The following is a 14,700-nucleotide window of genomic DNA, read 5'->3' as shown; positions in this document are numbered from 1 at the left end:
GAACGGGATCTGCAAAATAGCAGGGCAATATATTAGTACCGTCGCCAAATACACTAATGAAGCGCTAGAGTCCTAAAGTAGGTTAGGATGAACAAAACGTACCGTGTAGCAGGAACAATCGTAGACTAATCGTAGGATCCTAAATGGCACTGCTACTCGCTGGGCTCAGACGGTAGTAACCGCTTAAACTACTACCTATAGAGTTCCGATCACGTGACCCATAATAGTCATGGTCACAGAAAGGGGACTGGTGGAAAGGGGTACGATACAGTCTATGCCAGATACCGTGAGCTGACAGAGTCCGATCTATAGTATAGCGGTAACGAGAAAACCCTCATGGGAGTGGTGTATCTCAAGATGGATAATAACATTAACGCTTCCTAATGCGCAGTATCTTAAAGCAGAGGGGTTGCAAAAAGTCAGGGGGTGTAGTAGAGACTGATCATGTAACAGAGTGGATTTTATATACAGAAAAGTATTGCTGGGTAACCAAAATTGCAGTTGCATAAAAGATTTTTACCAGCATAAGCCGTAATAGTGATGGATATTTACCTTATGGGTTACATATTGAACACATCATTGATATACATTTCTATTAACCTTACGGCGTACCTATCGGACACGATGGTAAAGGCCGTCTGAACAGAAAGATTCGCATTATTAGTGTGCATTAACGGCGTACCTATCGGACACGATGGTAAAGGCCGTCTGAACAGAAAGATTCACATTATTAGTGTGCATTTAAGAAGTTGGTATGGGTGACACAACAATGTACTGACCAGCATTTCTATTTACAGATTGGCCATTTGGGCAAAAGTACTCTCAGTTTCATTAAGACCCGTTTTTACTGAGTCAAACAGGAACATCCATTTGGCTTCACGGGTGTTGAGAACATTTGAAATACTGCCTCCCCTAGGACTCCCTTTGATTTACAACGTATGGGTGCAACACTTGAGCCCACGTCCCGGTTAAGTATACCATGTGCAGTGTAAATCAATGCCGTCGAGTTTGTCTTTTGGTGACTTTTATTGACCAATCAACCATTGTGTTTTTGAGGCTCGTTCTAATTTGCCTGCCTCATAAGATATTTGTCCGTAACTACTCTCATGTTGCTAATGATGTAGTCCTCATGTTCATAATATATGACTATGTCCCCATCTCGGCCTTTTATTATTTTTATGAGCTTTCTGTGATCCCATGTGACCCGCGGTAACATCTATTTATTAATTTTCTATACAGATCCATTGCCCCACTTCCCGCAACCCCTGTCCTGATGAAGACCCTCTAGCAAAGTTTATACTACGCCTGCATCGACTTGGGTCGAAACGTCGACACTCCCTCTTGTGTTCAGCCTCCTCCCTGATTTATCATTTGTGATTTTATTTGAGGCATGATTGTTAAATTAATTGATGAGTTATTTGTTCCATTGTGTTAACTTATCATTATTTTTGGTGTATTCAGGTCTTAGTGACCCATGCTCTAGTTTCTATACTTTCACTATCCCAGCACTACCCTTCCCTACTCCACTCTTTAGGGGCATTATATATGTGATTTATTATATATTTATTTTTATGAATGAATCTTTTACGATACACGTTGTGATTAAAAACAATGGTGTTATAATTATCTTTGTATGTACCTCATTGTTGTTACGGTTGAGTTAATTGTGTGTCTATCTGGGACCGCCTTGTTTGTATCAGGGCTCCTTGAGACCGTCAGAACAGCAGCGGACAGTCCCTCCACCAGATGCCTCCGCCCACCGCATCGTAATGCAGCGGGTAGCCGCAGGGGGAGATGTTGGGCGGACCGCAATCGACGGTTGGTCATTGCGGTCTGCCTGACATCGTAATCAGCCCAAAGAGTCCTTATTAATTTTCTAATGTAATTTATAGTGTTGTAGCAGGTTGATGGGTTTGTAGGGGGATAGGGTGGGAAGGTAATTAAGTAATAATGTATGTATTACATTTTATTTGTGATTGATAGTTATTATGTAATTTATGTAATCCTGATTTATTTTTGTTATATGTTATTTGTGAGTTGGTTTGTAGGCGTATAGGATCGGAAGTTAATTAGGTCATAATTAATTAACTAAGACTTATTAAATAATAATTTAATTTATTTTTAATTATGTAATTTATGGAATACTTATTAATTTTACTTATATTTTAGTTGCAGAGTGCTCAATTTATAGGGGTGTAGGGTGGGAAGTTAATTAAGTAATTATTAATTGACAATTTTTATTAATTGAAAATTATGTAATTGAGTTTTAATAATGTAAACTATAGAATACTGATTTATTTTACTTGTACTGTAGTTGCCGGATGCTAGAGTTGTAGGGGTGTAGGAGGGGAAGTTAATTAATTAATTATTAATTATTATTTGTAAATTAATTATTCAATTGAATTTTTAATATATACATTGTGGAATACAATTTTTTTTGTTTTATTTTAGTTACAGGATGTTAGGTTAATAGGGGTCTAGGGTGGGAATTTAAATATAATTAATTAACAATCGATTATTATTTTTTATTTAATAATTTAATTCATTTTAAATATGTAAGTTATGGAATATCTATGTCTTTAGTTATATTTTAGGTGCAGGCTGCGAGGTTTGTAGGGATACATAGTATGAAGTTAATTAATAAGTAATTGAAAAACAATTATTAACTAATAATTACATTTTATATTGAGTTGTAATAATGGAAATTGATTTAATGTTTTTAGATGTTTCATACATATTTATATATTCTTATGTTAAATAATATTTTCTTTATTGAGAGTTTTATATTGTTTCTACGTTCATGAGGTTGGTCATACAGGTAATGTGTTTGGGGAGAAGTATTTTCCCCACTCTTGCTTAGAATGCAGTAGGAATATTAAAATTATCCTCTTTGGAGGAGCCAAGTTGGCGACCGAGATGGCCGCTTAGGCTCCCGGCTCCGTAAACCTCCTAATCCTGCTGCAAAATCCTGCTAATCATCCTGTGCCGATGCAACGCCCCCGTGTAGATGACTTGAAATGATGCCGTATCGTGTAACCCCGAAGGTTCTAGGATTTTTGAGTGCGCAGAAACGTCGTCCCGAAGATTGCAACCTGCATCGGCGGGGCCGCAAGTGAGAGTGCAGCCGGCCATCAGTTGAATAACATCGGCCATAAAACTCGGGAGGAGTCGGCCCGTCGGAGCGGAGGGGATGATTGGTCCGATCTCGCAGTTAACAATTCGTATTGTTGGCACCGGAGTGGAGTGTCTTAATTCTACTGTGGATGCAAGTGGAGTGTTATTTTGACGGAGCTCGGAAAGCGACGATTTGATAGTCGCGGGTATATCCTGACCACAGCTCCGACCTATCCTTGCACGCAGGCAGATTGAATCGCGGGCTCTGCTCTTAACCTCTGGGGGTCTGTCTCTAAGGGCCCGGGGAACAGACCGTGGGCGGAGAGCGAGATATGGCGCTTAACATAGACCCCTCTGTGATTCGGACCCGCTCCTCCGAGGCGCCCGGTCACAGTCATGCTGATAATCTGGGTGGACATGTCCTTTGTGCGGGGTCTCCAAAACCGGACCGGGAATCCGCTTGCGTGGTGAAACGTAAGGAGCCGTTCCGAGTTGAGCTTACGCTTGGAGTGTTAATTGCGGCACTCTGTGATCTCCGCCTTTCCTTGGCCCGGAGAGCTTACATCCTGGAGAGAAAATTGGATGCCGCTGCTTTCTGAAGGGGGCATTTAAAAACGGCTGTTACTGAAACTAGTGGTATTGACAGAGTAGCGGTGTCCATTGAGCCCGGTCTTATTGAGGTCGTCCCTGTGCAACGAGGGATATACAATCCTCTGGAAGGTGTCTCTGTTGCTGTCCCGGCTGTGTCAGTGTGTGGGACACTGCTACTGATGGGAGGAAAATCGAGCCACGTATTGAGGCTGACGACTTCTGTGAAGACGCCGGGAGGGCTCAACCGGGTGGTATACTCGCCCTCTTCGGAGTTGGTGCAACAGGACTTGAAGCGCCATCGAGAGTTCTTGTCGGCATGGCTGGGATCTGGAGACATTGAGTTCGAATGTGTCAATTTGTTTTTGGTTCGCTTATGTGTGCATTTAAACATATATCTCCGGTTTATTGACTCTTTTAAGATGGCGGCTGTTCGAATGAAGTACAACTGTGTGCCTGATCGTGCGGGTCAAGGCTGAGGACGATTTATTGTTTCGGGACATTGATTTGAGCGGTAAATGTGTGGGTTCCACCTTGAATGTTACTACCGGGAGGCACTGTAGGCGTGTACTGAATCCCCCGATCTTAGCCCATTAGTGTAAACAATGTTATATTTGGATTTAGGGGAGGCCAAGAGATAGCGGGAGGGAGAGCCCGGGAGCCTGTAAGAAGGTCCTCCTCCATATACTATTTCTAGTTTTGTAGATTAGATACTGGACGGGGTCATCGTTATGGATCGTGAGGGTTTGGGCTGAACTTGATTGGACTTTGATGCACTGTTTCTTTTGTTTTTGCTGGGTGGTATCTGTGGGAGCGAGGGCCAGATGTGAAGCTGATTGTTTGATTGTTGTTAGTCTGATGTCCTCTGGATGGGATTTGCTGCCTCTTTGGTGCCGGGGGTTGGGCGGGATGGTCCTTTTTCTGTTTGCGGCTCCCCTACGGACTGTCTCTTGATTTGCTAAAACTTGCTTAATACTACGGTAGGGGGTGTTTGCTTTTGGCGGGGGGATGGGAGTCCGGGAGCTCGTATTGTTTTGCAACATTCTCCTCCTCCAACTTTTTCCCTTCCTTGGGGCGTAGTTTAGGGGACGACAGGCACGCTGCTAATGGGGTTAGGTCGTAGCCATCTGCAGGGGTGTAGGGTGGGGGGTTGTGGTTTTTTAAAAAATGTTCCTTTGTTATTTTCTATGACCATTCTATCTCCCTTTTCCCTTCTTCACAAGAGATGTGGCGTATTCTCCTGATTTCTGCCTAAACGTATCTGGGTGTCATATGTCTGCCTCGTATATCCTGTACTCCTGGTGGGCAGGTGCTGTGGGGGGTACCTTTGGTCATTGCTATCTAATTGTTTTGCCTCTGCTATACGCTGGTATTGATTTCTCTGCTGATTCTGACTGTACAGTGCTTCTTCACTTCATTTGCCCGTCCACAGCTGTGTTGTATTTCGTTTAATGACACCCGATATGTATATTTCTCCTCTTGTGTTATAATAATAAAAAATATTTAAAAAAAAAAAAACAATTATCCTCTTTGCCATTCAACACCCTCCCTATTGTTGTGCTGTTCAGAGCGGAATAGTAAATCTCACCCCTCCAAGATCCAGCACTTTTCCTACTGTTGCACAGACTGGAGTGGGAATAGTAAATTTTACCCCTCCAAACTCAAACACTTTTCCTACTGTTGCATTGACTAGAGTGGGAATGGTAAACGTTACCACTCCGAAATCTAATGCTGTCCCTACTGTTACCTTGTTTGGAGAGAGAATAGTAAAGGAATCCCCTCCTAGTGTTGTGTTGTTTGGAGTAGGAATATTTTGGAGTAGGAATATTAAATTTCACCTCTCCAAAGTCCAACGCTTTACCTTCTAATGCAGAGATTGGAGTCGGATTAGTAAATTTTACCCCTCTGAAGTCCAATGCTTTCCCTACTGTTGGGTTGTTTAGATTGGGAATAGTAATTTTCACCCCACTTAAGTCCAATGCTTTCCCTACTGTTGCACTGACTGAAGTGGGAATAGTAAATCTAACTCTCTGAAGTCCAATACTATCCCTATTATTGAAGTGACTGGAGTAGGAATAGTAAACCCAACTCTTCAGAAGTTCAAAACTTTCCTTACTGTTGCATAAACTAAAGTGGGAATACTATATTTAATAATATTAAACTCTAGGGGCCCAATTACGACTTTTGGTGGCCCAGTGACCTGCCGGCCGCATGCCAGATTATGACTTTTCAGTAGTCTAGCAGGCGGGTGGTGTGGTGGTCCCATGGCAGTGCCTCTTTTAATGGCGGAGGTGCCTTTGAAGAAGGCACCACAATGGGTCCACACTACAAGGTTCCTGCATGGCATGGACTCGAAAGTCCATGCCGTACAGGTACCTATGTGTATGCACACAGGGGGGCACATGTTAAGCCCCCCTGTGTGTGTTAGAAAAGTATCCGGTTATCTGGCTAATCATGAAGCAGAGAAAAGGAAATACTTCAATGAGGTTTATTCAAAGGCAAATCCGTGAAGTGGGGAATTCTCCTATGGGTAATTCCACACTTCTCAAAAAAACATTCCATTTCCTTACTAACAAATTGGGGTCCGTTGTCTGTGAAAATTTCTTGGGGAATGCCTTCTCTGCAAAAAATATCATGAAGCAATTCTATGACACTGTGAAGTAACCTCCTTAACCATCTTGACTTCTGGCCATTTCGAATAGTAGTCAATAAGAACAATACCAAAACTTTCATGTTTGGGTAAAACATGAAATGGAACAATAATGTCCAAACCCAGTTTTCGCCACGGACCAGGAGGAAAATCCACAGGATGAGGCTCAGGACGTAAAACAACAGCTGACTTGTCACAGTCCGAGCGTGTGGCACACGTGCGCACGAAATGCTCAACACATACATCAATACCAGCCCACCAAAACATCTCTGTAATGCATCTCCTTGTAAAAGAAATGCCTAAATGTCATTCATGGGCAATTTGCACAATAGTATTTCTCCGAGAAAAAGGAGGAATAATTTTGTCACCTCTCATAACTAAACTGTTCTCAATTGCCAATTCATCATGAACTTTGAAATAGCTCATCATATCTCCTGATAGTTTTCTTTGTTCAGGCCATCCTTGTACTATGTGCTTTTTGACCTTATTTAATTCAACATCTTTTTCCATTTCTAGAAGCCAAACATCTTCACGAGAATTAGTTTGTTCATCATTCAATAAATTAACATCATGCGTGGTGAATGCTATTTCACAGTCATCCTCATGATTCTTCCTCACTTGCTGCAGGTAATCTGGACATGCAATCTGGATGTATATTAGCCTTCCCCTGCACATATTCTATCTGGTACTAGAAAGATTGCACCTGGAAGCTAACCTAGCAAGGCGTGCAGACAGTGAATGTCCTCCACATGGAGACATCCGGAAAACATGAGGTTTATGGTCAGTTTTAATAGTGAATTTGGTTCCCCACAAAAAAGCCCTGAAATGTTCGGCACCCGAAACACAAGCAAGTAGTTCTCTTTCTATAACAGAATAGTCTTTCTCCGCGTCCCTTAATGCTCTGGAGGCATATGCTACTATCCACTCTTTTCCAGGGGTGTAACACATTTTGTAACAAATTAAGAAATATGCACTTGCCACCCACGACTTTATTTTAAAAAAAAGTGTTGTTCTGAATAACAAAATCCTCGCATGGGCCTGTTGGTTCGTCTACCAGGCATTTCACGACGTCAAGGGAGTAGAGTGCACGGGTTGCTCATTCTGCGATAAACCCACTATGCCAATGTTTTCAAATATCCATAGTGCCTTATCCGAGCCGTCAGCACCCACATAATGGTGCTTCAGTATGCACTGAGAGCCTGCTGTCTCATGTCCAAATAGAGATGCTAGGCTAACATCATGGATGTGGGCATGAAGGCGACCTAGCATGTTCATGTGGACCTAAACATCAGGTCCTGAGTGAGTACTTTCACCAGAACCCCAATTTATATGCACGTGAAAAATGAACAGTAGTATGAAATTGAACCTATGTTTTTCTGGCTTCACATGATGTGGTCATACTGCACACATACGCTGGAGTTGCTCTACTTTTAACACTTATTTCATGTATCCTTTTGCTGCTCATCACAAGTATGATACTTTTTTACTTTGTTTACTTTGTTTGCACACCGCTGCAGTCAGTGAGGGCACATAGACATTGGTGTAGCACACCGCTGCAGTCACTGAGGGCGCATAGGACATTGGGGTAGCACACCGCGGCAGAGACTGAGGGCGCATAGGACATTGGGGTAACACACCGCTGCAGTCAGTGAGGGCACATAGGACATTGGGGTAGCACACCGCTGCAGTCAGTGAGGGCACATAGGACATTGGTGTAGCACACCGCTGCAGTCACTGACGGCGCATAGGACATTGGGGTAGCACACCGCTGCAGAGACTGAGGGCGTGTAGGACATTGGGGTAACACACTGCTGCAGTCAGTGAGGGCACATAGGACATTGGGGTAGCACACAGCTGCAGTCACTGAGGGCGCATAGGACATTGGTGTAGCACACCGCTGCAGTCACTTACGGCGCATAGGATATTGGGGTAGCACATTGCTGCAGAGACGGAGGGCGCATAGGACATTGGGGTAGCACACCGCTTCAGTCAGTGAGGGCACATAGGACATTGGTGAAGCACACCGCTGCAGTCACTGAGGGCGCATAGGACATTGGGGTAGCACACCGGTAGCACACCGCTGCAGTCACTGAGGGCGCATAGGACATTGGGGTAGCAGCTACAGCGGACTGGCTTCGGGCCAATTCCTTGCAATTTAACAGCACAAAGACCGAGGTGCTCCATGGCTCCATGGACCGGATTCCGCGGGTACTTCCGGAGAACTTCTGGCCTTCTACTTTCCCCGAGACAGTGTCGGCTGCGGAGTCAGCTCGTAACTTGGGGGTGATTTTCGGCCCAAATTTACAGCTGGACATGCATGTTAATAAGACCATCTCCTCGTGCATGATGTTGTTACGCATGCTGCGTAAAGTCTTGCCCCTTCTCCCTGTACAGGCCAGGCCGGAAGTAGTGCGCGGGACCATACTGAGTCGTTTAGACTACTGCAACGCGCTGCTTCTGGAGGCCCCAAAAAACCTGCTGGGGAAGTTACAACGGGTGCAGAACATGGCCGCTAAACTGGCTCTCTCTCGCCCTAACCTTAGCTCCTCCACCTTAGCCTTAAGGGACCTACACTGGCTGCCGGTGCACTTGCGTGTATTGTATAAAGCGGCGTGCCTAGTGTTTAAGGCGGTACATCGACAGGGCCCAGTGCCACTGCAGAATATGTTCGCTTGGTACTCTGCCTCGCGGCCCCTTCGCTCTTCTTCGGCACAATTGCTTGTGGTTCCGAGGTTCCAGAGAGTAAGGATGGGTGGCCGCTCGTTTAGTGTTGCAGCGGCCAAACTCTGGAACTCCCTGCCACTCCCTTTGAGAAGTCAAAGGGACTACTTCCCGTTTAGGAAAGCCCTAAAAACGCATCTTTTCCCTAGGAATGTTTGAGCAGTGGAAGTGTTGTTGATCGGATCTCAAGCGCCAGGATGCCCTTCGGGCGACAGGACCGCGCTATACAAGTATACCTACAATACAATACAATACAATACACCGTTGCAGTCACTGAGGGCGCATAGGACATTGGGGTAGCACACCGGTAGCACACCGCTGCAGTCACTGAGGGCGCATAGGACATTAGGGTAGCACACCGGTAGCACACCGCTGCAGTCAGTGAGGGCACATAGGTGAGGGTACAGAGGGAAGATGTGCTCCCTTCCTCACTAAGGACTGACTAGCGGAATAAGGGAGTCACAGAGTGAAGGGAGCTTTATCACCAACGCGTCTCAAAGGAAGCTCAAACGAACAGCAACATTCTGACATTAAGGCAATGTGTTATTCTTCCTTTTTTTCAGGATGATCATCAAACCAGGCAGGCATCCTCCTGCCTTTGAAAATGAGCCTGTTATAAGTCAAAGATCAGTGAACTTGTAACCGTGTTGTTCATACTGAAACCGGGTGGAATCCAGCAATTTTTTGTTTTCAGATGAAAACTAGTAATCTAAGACGTTTTCACATACATACTTTTGTCCACTTATTGGAGCATCTTGGTACTTCTGTTCCCATGGTGTAGCTTTAGATTCGTTAGCACCAAAACTCCATCCGATCAATGCTTAATTTGTGCCGGTGCTAGAGCTGTCTGTCTATTTGTAAGCATCAGCATGCGATGTGAACATTGTAAAACACACACAAATAATAATGTCAGCACCTCCAGGCCATTCTTACAGCTGTAGATGGCCAGGTATAGTCGCCAGTGTCACATTAGCAGGAGTCTGATTGTAAGTCGGTAGCATTGGTACTGGCATCTGGCAGTACTGGCAAGAACTGTGGTTGGTGAAAGCTGCAGTGGCCTCTTGAGAAAATATATGTAGCCTGGAACTTACTTTTCCACAAATCAGGCACTGGGTCATGTAAACCTTCTTGTTCTGCATTCAATCTCCGCTCATTAGCGATGTGGTAAAGGATTTCAAGTCAGGTTGGTGTAAGCATTTGTGTTGCTTTTGGCAAGTAATATTTTACCCCTCCCTCCCGTAGCAATGCGGGCTTTTGTTAATGCTTCTAGGAGGATTTTGATGTACCCTTTTGGTTGCGCGGTAGATGGCGCCAGTGTTGCCACCTAGCAGCCCTGGCCCCAATTTTAAGACTTGCTTAAATCCGCGCAGACACTACATAACTTGTATTACTCACTCGATCCATGTACAGTCTCATGTCATATTATCCCCAATAATTGTGTTTTATTTTTCTTGACTTTTTTTCTTAATTTTTATTGAAACATTTTACTTTCACTGCAAAATAAACGAGTTGGCCATCGGCGCACATTCCCAGAGCATGTGTATCAGTTTTGTATTTTTAAATCTGACACACGGGTTTTATATTTAGGCTAAAATAAGTTGTTACCATGCCAACATTGATGGTGATCATGTTGCAAGAGAAAACACAATACAGCAGGATAAAAGAATAGAGGTACTTGAATACGAAACAGAGGAGTAAGCATGCATGGGCTAAGGGCGGATATTTGGTTGGACAGTGATGGGCGAGCTGACACGATGTCGGGCACAGTAATGTCTCTCAGATTAGTTTCTGCCTCATGCTGCCAGCCGCTGTCAGGGCCAATTATGTGATTCAGGAAGTGTACGGCTGGAGCCGGGCCCAAGGCTCGAGGAATGCTCCCAGGGTCGGCTGATGGTGGGTTGTATTAATGGCGCTTCCTGCTATTGTTTTCTCTCATTCTCCGTGCAGCGTGGTCCAGCGTTCATGGTCCCCAAGCCAGAATCTGCTCAGTCCTTGCTGCGGCGTAACCATTGTTGCTATATTTGGTCCATAACAAAGCCAAACACATCATTCGATCCTATTAACCTATTAGGCGCCAGCAGCGGTGGGCCCTGGAACCAATCAATGTTTCTCATGGCTGGAGATCAGCCAATCACCACTCCAAGGCCACATATTCTGCCAGATTGGCACACCTGCATGTGTATAAGGCAGTTAGTTAATTAGGGCCTTGCAGGTCTGCTTTAAAATTTGAGAAAGTGTCACCAGGAAGATGACCACTGCTTTGTAAGTAATCATGGGCAGAGTTGGCGTAGTGCCACTCTGCGTAGTCCCACGCAGTTATGAAAAAATCCTTGGAACAGGAGCCCACATCCTGCGGCCAGCCGAGGGTCCGTGTGCCTGGGAGGAGGGTCCCTCGTGCCCAGGCAGGCTCCCAGATACCCCCAGCCTGGCAGGGTTGAGAAGAAGGGAGCGGACCCGGGGCCTGGGATTCAGCGGGCCCTGGGGTGTGGGAGCCCATGTCCTGTGGCCAGCCGAGGGTCTGGGGTCCATTGGGCCAGGGCAGGCCTCCCCCTCTTCCTCTGCGTGTCAAGGTGCCTGCGGGCCCGGGTCAGAGTCCGTTGGGGGGCCCCCCTTGCAGCCCCATGCCTGAGATCCAGCTAAGGGCTCTGATGAGCCCCCAGGAACCAGAGCCCTCGAGCCCGGCATGGGCAGGAGGGAGCCCTCCGGTGAAGGCTCAGGGTGGGCAGATTGGCTTCCTTCAGGCCCGGCCATCTGGTCGTGCCTTTGCCCTCAGCCATCTGGTCACGTGCAATGCATTCCAATGGGGCGACCAGATGGCCGCGCCAGCCTGGAATTCCCGATGAGGGCTCGCCCACCTCCCCAATCCCAGCCTGGGCTCCAGGAGGTCGGGCGCCTGTGCCCTGGGTCCCCCTACGGCACTCGATGCACAGGGGTTACCAGAAAGAAGGGTAGCTTTACTCTGGATTACTAGGGACAGGATATGCCGGAACTGCTCCTGGGCTGGCGGTTCTCACCCGGGGACCAGATGGGCTGGGACCGGGCACCAACTTCCCCCCCTGTCCGGGACTCCGCCACACGGCAGAGTGCCCGGGACGGGTTTGATTGGTCCTGGGCAGTCCTCCCCTGGGTGTCCAGGCCTGAGAGCTCTGGCCAGGTGCTCCGAGCCCGGGCTCCATCCCACGCCCCGGGCCCGAGCGTGCCTGCCCAAGCTTGGCTGGGTTCGGGAGCATAGGCCGGGGCCCTTGGTGAACCCGACGCAGGCCCATGGAGGCCTCCACCGCGCGGCCACAGGGATGGGTTAAGCTCCGCCATGGGCCTGGGTCGGAGGTCTGCTTGGGACCCCCATTCTCAGGCCCAGCTGGAGTCTCCAAGCCCCCCCGGGAAGCAGAGCCCCCGAGCCATGCATGGGCATGTGGGAGTCCTCCTGGGAAGGCTTGGGTCAAGCAGATTGGCGTCCTTCAGGCCCGGCCATCTGATCGCACCTTTCCCCTCGGCCTTCTGGTCGTGTGCAATGCTTTCCAATGGGGGGACCAGATGGTCAGGCCGGCCTGGAAGGCAGATAAGGGCTCACCCATCCCTGATCCCAGCCAGGGCTCCAGGAGGTTGGGCACCCCCGTGCCCTGGGTCCCATCTTTCACTTGGTGCGCATGGGTTACCAGAAAGAAGGGTAGCTTTCCTCCGGATGACTAGGGACAGGGTATGCCGGAACTGCTCCTGGGCTGGCGGTTCTCACCCGGGGACCATGTGGGCTAAGACCGGGCACCACCTTCCCCCCCTGTCCGTGGCTCCGTCCTCTGGCCTGCCATGCAGCAAAGTGCCTGGGACGGGCTCCATCGTTCCTGGGCAGTACGCCCATGGGCGTCCGGGCCCGAGAGCTAAGGGCTCCGTCCCACGCCCCGGCCAGGCCTTCCCCAGCTTGGCTGGGTTCAGGAGCATAGGTCGGGGCCCTTGGTGGCCATACGCAGGCCCGTGGAGGCCTTCCCCACAGGCGCGGCCTGACCCGGGACCGCCGGGCAGGCCCATGGATGGGTTAAGCTCCTCCATGGGCCCGGGTTGAAGGTCTGCCGGGAACCCCCATTCTCAGCCCCGGGCCTGGGGCCCAGCTGGGGTCTCCGAGCACCATTGGACACAGAGCCCCCGAGCCCTACATGGGCAGGCGGGAACCTTCCGGAGAAGGCTCAGCAGGCAGATTGGCATCCTTCGGGCTGCGTGCCCGGCCATCTGGTTGCGCTTTTCCCCTTGGCCATCTGGTTATGCGCAATGCTTTCAAATGGGGTGACCAGATGGGCGGCCCGGCCTGGAAGTCCAGATGAGAGTTCGCCCACCTCCCCGATCCCAACCAGGGCTCCAGGAGGTCGGGCGCCCCCGTGCCCTGGGTCCACTCCATCACTCGGTGCGCACGGGTTACCAGAAAGAAGGGTAGCGTTCCTCTGGATTACTAGGGACAGGGTATGCCGGAACCGCTCCCGGGATGGCATTTCTCAGCCGGGGAACAGATGGGCAAGACCCGGACAACACCTCCCCACTGCCCGGGGCTCCATCCTCCAGACTGGCGCGCGGCAAAGTGGCAGTCCTCCCCTGGGAGTCCAGGCCCGAGAGCTCTGGCCCGGTGCTCCCACCCCAGGTACCGTCCAATGGCCTGGGCCTGGGCAGACCTTCCCCAGCTTGGCTGGGTTCCGGAGCATTGGCGGGGGCCTTTTGTGGCCCGATGCAGGCCCGTGGAGGCCTCCCTGCATAGCCTGGCCCGAGGGTGGGCCCAGGGATGGGTAAAGCTCCGCCATGGGCCTTGGTTGGAGGTCCGACGGGGACCCCCATTCTCAGCCCCGGGCCTGAGGCCAAGCTGGGGTCTCTGAGCCCCCAGGACGCAGAGCTCTGGAGCCCTGCATGAGCAGGAGGGAGCCCTCTGTTGAAGGCTCAGGGTGGGCAGATTGCCGTCCTTCTGGCCTGGCCATCGGGTCGCACCTTTCCCCTCGAACATCTGGTCGCGCGCAATGCTTTCCAATGGAGCGAGCAGATGGCCGGGCCGGCCTGGAAGTCCGGATGAGGGCTCGCCCACCTCCCTGAGCCGAGCCAGGGCTCCAGGAGGTTGGGCACTCCTGTGCCCTGTGTCTCCTCCATCACTCAGTTAGCACGGGTTACCAAAAAGAATGGTAGCTTTCCTTTTACTAGGGACCGGGTATGCCGGAACTGCTCCCGGGCTGGCGGTTCTCAGGCGGGGACCAGATGAGCTGGGACCGGGCACCACCTTCCCCCCTGTCTCGGGCTCTGTCATGTGGCTAAGTGCCTGGGACAGGCTCCATCGGTCCCATGCGGTACGCTCTTGGGCATCCGGGCTATGTCCACCACTCCGCCATGGGCCCGGGGCCCGTTGGGAGTTCCCCAGCTCGGTTTGCGTTCAGGAGCTCTGGCAGGAGCCCTTGATGGCCCTGGGGTGGAGGGTGCCCTCTCCACCCCGGGCTCCATCCTCGGGTCTACCGCGTGGAAGGGCGACCGGGACGCAGGCCTTAAGGAGGCCTTCTATATGCATGCCAGCCCAAGACCTCCGGCCGGGCATAGGGGACTGGTCTCCATCCCCCTGCTCCACTTTGGTCCCAGGACGGGGGTCCATGGGGCCCAGGAAGTCCTCC

Source organism: Lissotriton helveticus, chromosome 5_1 (genome assembly GCF_964261635.1).
Source record: "Lissotriton helveticus chromosome 5_1, aLisHel1.1, whole genome shotgun sequence".
Taxonomy (NCBI): Eukaryota; Metazoa; Chordata; class Amphibia; order Caudata; family Salamandridae; genus Lissotriton; species Lissotriton helveticus.
The sequence above is the reverse complement of the archived record's forward strand: the minus strand, read 5'-3'. Positions refer to the sequence as shown.